We start from the raw sequence: 7,637 nt of genomic DNA on the forward strand, positions 1-7,637 counted from the left end.
CCGCCCTTCAAACGTGGCTGCCAAGGGCTCAAGAAACCATAGTCTCGCAAGGGATTTCCGATAGCACGGGTGAGACAATAGAGTTAGGGCGCCAGGGGCAACTAGTCTTTCCTGCTCCCGTTACCAGCATTCCATTCCAGCGCTCTGGTCATTGTCATAAGATCTCCTCTGGTCAGGAGTGCTGGGAATCATAACAGGAGTAAGACAATTCGAATGACAGAATGGACTCCAAGAAATTATCTGTGTCGACCTCCAGTCGACGTGAGGGTTGTGTAACTTGAGCCAGGGAAGACCAAGGACGAGATCGTGAGACATCTCCTGAATCACAAGGAACTCCAGATGTTCTTGGTGCAAAGCTCCCACTTGCAGCTTGATTGGCATAATATGACTTGTAATCAGAGCATTAGGAATTTGGGTACCATTAATAGCAGTTATCGTAATAGGTCGTTCGACCGACTGTAACTTCAAACCCAGATTCTGGGCACAGGAAAGGGAAATAAAGTTCCCCGCAGCTCCTGAATCCAACAATGCCTTAACGGTTTTGACTTCAGACTCAGCAGACAGAGATACAGAAAGCAGACAGTACACTGCCGGAGAAGATTGAGAAACAACCCCTAGCTTAACTTCTCCAGAACAAGCTAGGACTGCCCGTTTCCCGGGCGAGACTTGCAAGACTTGAGGAAATGATCCGCGGCTCCACAGTAGAGGCAAAGTCTACCCTCACGCCGACGCTGACGCTCTTCTGGGGACAGCCGAGACCGATTAATCTGCATGGGTTCGTCTGGACTGGAATTAACTGTTTGCTTAGAAGGTAGAGATCGGAGTCTCAACCGATCTGACCGACTACGTTCACCACCTCGTTCCTGCATACGAAGATCCACCTTTACACAGAGTGAGACCAACTGTTCCAAGGAATCTGGCAGATCTCTAGTAATCAATTCGTCTTTTAAACGATCCAAGAGCCCGTTCCAAAAAGCAGCCCGAAAGGCATCATTATTCCAACTCAGTTCAGAAGCTATAGTTTGAAAGTGAATTACATACCGTCCCACTGTACGAGAGCCTTGTCGAACTCGGAGAAAGTCAGCTAAGGCAGCAGTCGTCCGGCCAGGCTCGTCAAAGATCCTTCGGAACGACGTAATGAAGTTGGTATAACTAGAGACTAACGGATCTGATCGCTCCCACAACGGTGACACCCACTCCAACGCTGAACCCTCAAGCAAAGAGATAATGTATGCCACTTTAGACCAATCAGTAGGGAAGTTATGTGAGAGAAGTTCGAAGTGTACCTCACACTGATTGAGGAATCCACGGCAATTTTTCGGATTCCCGTTATAACGAGGAGGAGTGGGAAGCTGAAGACGTGACCTGGTTCCAGACAAGGAGGGAACATTGCCAGATACAACCACTGGAGCGGATACTGGAACTGGAGCTGGGACCACTGAAGCCAGCGAAGTCTGGATTTGATCCAGCCGGCCAGATAACTCCTGGAGATAATGCATCACCTGATTCTGTGCTGCCTCCTGACTCTGTACTCGGGAATCCAGGTCCTGCATGGCGCTTGCCTCTGGGTTCCGATTCCCCGGGTCCATGGGGCCTGAGTATATGTTAGGGTCTCCTGCTCTGTGCTGCCACGTCGTCATGGCAACCGGGAGACAAGTGCTAGCGGAGTAACCTGAGCGTAGCTGATACTCCGGTTCGGGTCTTTTGCTGTGCAGTGGTTACAGGCTCTGTGCACGGCAGGGGATCCGGTGCTGGTTTTTGTGCTCACAGTCTGTGAGGTCTGAGTGGGGCGTGGACAGCACCTGCTATATAAACCCTCTTCTCAGGTTAGGCAGATGCTGCTGAATCTTTGTTGGTTAGTCAGTTCCTGAAAGCTAGCTAGTACTGTGTAAACTTTGTATTTGTTTGTTGCTTACTGCAAATAGGCCTTGGGATTTGGTATTACACTCTGCCAATCCAGACCTAGCAGTAAGACTGGAGTCAGTCGTTTAACCTGCTGGGGTTCTTTTGCTACTCTGTGAACCTAGCAGGTTTGCGGCTGTATTCTCAGACTTGCCTGCCAAAATCCTTTCTCACTGTGCAAGGTGTTCAGGTGTCAGTTTAGTGGCAGTAAGCTGAACCAGTGCACTGCAAGTGAGGACTAGGATTGTGGAGACTCTCCTTGTGTCCATTATTCCATCTCTGACCAAGGAGTTTACTGCCACACCCGTTGGTAACCCTTTAGGGTTTTGCTGTTGCCCTTAGCAACAGCATTTCGGGTTCTCTACGTATTAAATCACAACATCTCGCTTCTTTCCATCTGAGCATTCCTAATACTAGGGAGACACCCAGTTCCTTAGCCTTTGGGCTTCTCTGTTCACTTTGTGTTTATTTTGTTACCCTATCACCTTCTATGTATGTAATGTCATATTCCCCAGTCTGTCTGTAAGTTCATTTGTTTTGCATCCCTCTCCGTTCAGACACCAGTACATTCCTGCTGGCACTGGTGTGCATAACATATTCAGCAGCCTAATACTCCTGTTGAAATTTTGTGGGAATATGGAGCATACCCCTCAAAATACTTTGCAACAGGTGGTCGATCAGGTGCAGGTCCTGACTCGACAATTTAATGATTTGTCCATTAAAATGCACACCTCGCAGGCCGCTGGCGGAGCTCCCGCAGCAGCAGTGCCTTCAGGGGTTAAGGAGCCGAAAGTAAATCTCCCGGATCGTTTTTCTGGAGATCGCTCGCAGTTCTTTTGTTTCAAAGAGAGCTGCAAGCTATATTTCCAGCTTAGGCCTCAGTCTTCTGGGTCGGAGATTCAGCGGGTGGGCATAGTGATTTCCTTGCTACAAGGAGACCCACAGGTCTGGGCATATGGGTTGCAGCCTGACTGTCCGTCGCTTAAAAGTGTTGATGCTTTTTTTACGGCACTGGGCATGTTGTATGATGACCCTGACAAGACGGCCTCAGCCGAGGCTCAGATTTCGATCCTTAAGCAAGGGCGGAGGCCAGTTGAGGTTTATTGTACGGAGTTTCGGAGGTTGGCCCATGATACCCAGTGGAATGACCCAGCCCTGAGACACCAGTACCGAAGAGGTCTTTCTAACCAGTTAAAAGACCAACTGGTACAATATCCCTTGCCTGATAGCTTGGATCAGCTCATGCAGTTATCCATTCGGGTGGATAGACGGCTGAGAGAGCGCAGGCTTGAAAGGGAGACCGAGGTTTCCTTCTTTCCCAAGGGAACCTCAGACTCTGAGGAATTTTCCGAGGAGCCTATGCAGATTGCGGCTACCCGCCTCTCCTCGCGTGAGAAGACGCGGAGGAGACAGCAGGGGTTATGTTTGTACTGTGGGAATAAAGGTCATGTGGTAGTATCATGCCCAGAAAAGCCGGAAAACTTCAGGGCCTGAGGGTGATGGGAAATATCCTATCAGGCCAGAAGTCAGAATTTCCCAAGAAGACTTTTATCATTCCAGTGACCTTGAAGATCCTCGGTCAAACTGTCAAGACTGAGGCCTTTGTGGACAGTGGGGCCGACGGGGTTTTTATGGACCGCCAATTCGCCCTGAAACACTCTGTTCCCTTAGTACCCTTGGCATCGGAGATTGAGATTTGTGGGTTAAACGGGGAACCATTATCCCAGGGTAAAATTACCTCTTGCACTAGCCAGATTTCTTTGTTTATTGGAGCCACACACTCTGAAAAATTGTCCTTTTATGTGACTGTCTGTACTTTTGCCCCATTGGTGTTGGGGTTACCCTGGTTAAGGGCCCACAATCCTCAATTTGACTGGGTCTCTTGGGAGATTCTTAGTTGGGGTACTGATTGTTTCAGGAGTTGCTTGAGCCTTCCAGTCAGGCTTTCGCAGCTAAGTTTGCCAGGATTGCCAGGATGTTATGCAGATTTTGCGGACGTGTTCTCCAAAAGAGTTGCAGAGGTACTACCTCCCCATCGCCCCTATGACTGTGCCATTGATTTGTTGCCGAATGCTAAGCTTCCCAAGAGCAGGTTGTACTCCCTGTCACGTCCTGAGACTCAGGCTATGGCAGAGTACATTCAGGAGAACTTGGCTAAGGGATTTATCAGACCTTCACAGTCTCCAGTTGGGTCGGGGTTCTTCTTCGTGGGTAAAAAGGACGGTTCATTGCGACCCTGCATCGACTTCAGGGAATTGAACCGTATCACGATTAAAAACTCATACCCACTGCCTCTCATTTCGGTCTTGTTTGACCAGCTTCGTACTGCCACCATTTTTTCTAAGATTGACCTACGCGGTGCGTACAATCTAATCCGAATAAGAGAGGGGGATGAATGGAAGACTGCCTTTAATACCCACTCAGGGCATTATGAATATTTGGTGATGCCTTTTGGGCTCTGTAATGCCCCGGCAGTCTTCCAGGACTTCATGAACGATGTGCTCAGGGAATATTTGGATAGATTCTTAGTTGTATACTTAGATGACATCCTAATCTTCTCCCATTCCCTGGAGGAACATCGGAAGCATGTACGCTTAGTCCTCCAGAAACTCAGAGACCACCGGCTTGGGGCGAAGCTGGAGAAGTGCGAATTTGAAGTTCAGCAAATCGCATTTCTAGGATATATTATCTCCCCAGAAGGTTTCCAAATGGAGGGTTCCAAGGTACAGGCAGTCCTGGATTGGGTGCAGCCCACTAGTTTGAAGGCGCTTCAGCGTTTTCTGGGCTTTGCGAATTTTTATAGACGATTTATCGCTGGATTTTCGTCTATAGTGGCGCCCTTGGTGGCACTCACTAAGAAAGGGGCGGATGTTGCTCACTGGTCTTGTGAGGCCAAAGCGGCTTTTGCCCGTCTCAAAAGGGCATTTGTCTCGGCCAAGGTGCTGCTACACCCAGATCCAGAGCGTACTTTTGTGGTGGAGGTGGATGCCTCTGAGATGGGTATTGGGGCAGTGCTCTCTCAGATGGGGGTGTCTGATAATCGCCTTCATCCCTGTGCTTACTTTTCCCGTAAATTTTCGCCTGCCGAGATGAATTATGACGTGGGTAACCGGGAATTGTTGGCTATTAAGGATGCACTCGAGGAGTGGAGACACTGGCTTGAGGGGGCTAAGTTTGTGGTCTCAATTTTCACCGACCATAAGAATTTGGCATATTTAGAGTCAGCGAAGCGCCTCAATGCCAGGCAGGCACGATGGGCTTTGTTTTTTGCTCGCTTTAATTTTTTGATAACATATCGCCCTGGGTCAAAAAACATCAAGGCTGATGCGCTCTCGCTGAGTTTTGCTCCAATCCAGGAGCCATTGCCCATTGTGTTCCCATCATGTATTAAAGTGGGCATTACCCAGGACCTCTTGTCATTAGTCCTTAGAGCACAGGAGCAGGCTCCTCCAGACCTTCCGGTAGGTCTCTTGTTTGTGCCTCCTAGGTTAAGACAGCGAGTGTTCCTGGAATTCCATGCCAAGAAGTCGGCAGGTCACCCGGGTATTGCCAGAACTCGGGAGTTGCTATCTAGGGCAGTGTGGTGGCCCTCGGTGGCTAGGGATGTGGATCAGTGGGTTCGGGCATGTGACATCTGTGCCCGAAATAAGACTCCTAGAGGGGTTCCTGTTGGCCCATTACATCCACTCTCTATTCCATCTAAGACATGGACCCACATTTCAATGGATTTTGTGGTGGACTTGCCCAAATCCTCGGGGATGACAGCCATCTGGGTTGTCGTTGACAGGTTTTCGAAGATGGCGCACTTCGTTCCATTGGTTGGGCTACCATCGGCCAGACGCCTGTCTGAATTATTTATGCTGCATGTTGTGCGCCTCCACGGGTTGCCACTTGATGTGGTCTCTGACCGCGGATCCCAGTTTGTGGCCAAATTCTGGAAGGCATTTTGTTCCGATCTCCAGATTTCTGTCAGCTTGTCGTCAGGCTACCATCCGCAGTCTAATGGGCAGACTGAAAGGGTGAACCAGTCCTTGTAGCAGTTCCTCAGGTTTTATGTCTCCAAGTGTCAGACTGACTGGGTTGCTCATCTGTCCATGGCGGAGTTTGCCTATAACAACGCGGCTCACTCTGCTACAGGGATCTCTCCCTTCCTTTGTGTGTATGGGCATCATCCTAAGGCCAATTCTTTTGACCCCCAGGACTCCACGCCTGGTGGTTCCTCTGTGGTTTCGGTCCTTAGAGGTATTTGGAGGAAAGTGAAGAAAGCCCTTGTGTCTGTGTCATTAGTGACCAAAAGGGTTTTTGATAAGCGGAAAAGACCCTGCAGCTTCAAATTAGGAGACTTCGTCTGGTTGTCTACCAAGAATTTGAAGTTGAGACAGCCATCTCATAAGTTAGGCCCCCGGTTCATCGGTCCTTATAAGATCACTAGGGTTATCAATCCGGTGGCATTTCAGTTAGATCTACCCCGTTCTTTGGGTATCAATAAAACATTTCATTGTTCCCTTTTAAAACGGGCGATTAGTAATCCTTCTTCCAGTGGAAGACCTTCCCCTCTTCTGATACGTGGCCAGAGGGAGTTTGTTGTTGAAAGGATTCTTGACTCCAAGATGGTTCGGGGTCGGCTGTCATTTTTGGTGCACTGGAAGGGGTATGGCCCGGAGGAGCGGTCGTGGGTGCGCAGTTGTGATCTTCATGACCCCAGACTGTTACGCTCTTTCTTCTCGCAGTTCCCCGATAAACCCGGTGGTAGGGGTTCTTTGACCCCTCGTCAGAGGAGGGGTACTGTTAGGGTCTCCTGCTCTGTGCTGCCACGTCGTCATGGCAACCGGGAGACAAGTGCTAGCGGAGTAACCTGAGCGTAGCTGATACTCCGGTTCGGGTCTTTTGCTGTGCAGTGGTTACAGGCTCTGTGCACGGCAGGGGATCCGGTGCTGGTTTTTGTGCTCACAGTCTGTGAGGTCTGAGTGGGGCGTGGACAGCACCTGCTATATAAACCCTCTTCTCAGGTTAGGCAGATGCTGCTGAATCTTTGTTGGTTAGTCAGTTCCTGAAAGCTAGCTAGTACTGTGTAAACTTTGTATTTGTTTGTTGCTTACTGCAAATAGGCCTTGGGATTTGGTATTACACTCTGCCAATCCAGACCTAGCAGTAAGACTGGAGTCAGTCGTTTAACCTGCTGGGGTTCTTTTGCTACTCTGTGAACCTAGCAGGTTTGCGGCTGTATTCTCAGACTTGCCTGCCAAAATCCTTTCTTACTGTGCAAGGTGTTCAGGTGTCAGTTTAGTGGCAGTAAGCTGAACCAGTGCACTGCAAGTGAGGACTAGGATTGTGGAGACTCTCCTTGTGTCTATTATTCCATCTCTGACCAAGGAGTTTACTGCCACACCCGTTGGTAACCCTTTAGGGTTTTGCTGTTGCCCTTAGCAACAGCATTTCGGGTTCTCTACGTATTAAATCACAACATCTCGCTTCTTTCCATCTGAGCATTCCTAATACTAGGGAGATACCCAGTTCCTTAGCCTTTGGGCTTCTCTGTTCACTTTGTGTTTATTTTGTAACCCTATCACCTTCTATGTATGTAATGTCATATTCCCCAGTCTGTCTGTGAGTTCATTTGTTTTGCATCCCTCTCCGTTCAGACACCAGTACATTCCTGCTGGCACTGGTGTGCATAACAGTATACTGTCACTGGCCTAGACTGAGGGTGTTGTGAACTCTGGGATTCTTCCGAT

Source organism: Pseudophryne corroboree, chromosome 7, assembly GCF_028390025.1.
Source record: "Pseudophryne corroboree isolate aPseCor3 chromosome 7, aPseCor3.hap2, whole genome shotgun sequence".
In the NCBI taxonomy this organism is placed as follows: domain Eukaryota; kingdom Metazoa; phylum Chordata; class Amphibia; order Anura; family Myobatrachidae; genus Pseudophryne; species Pseudophryne corroboree.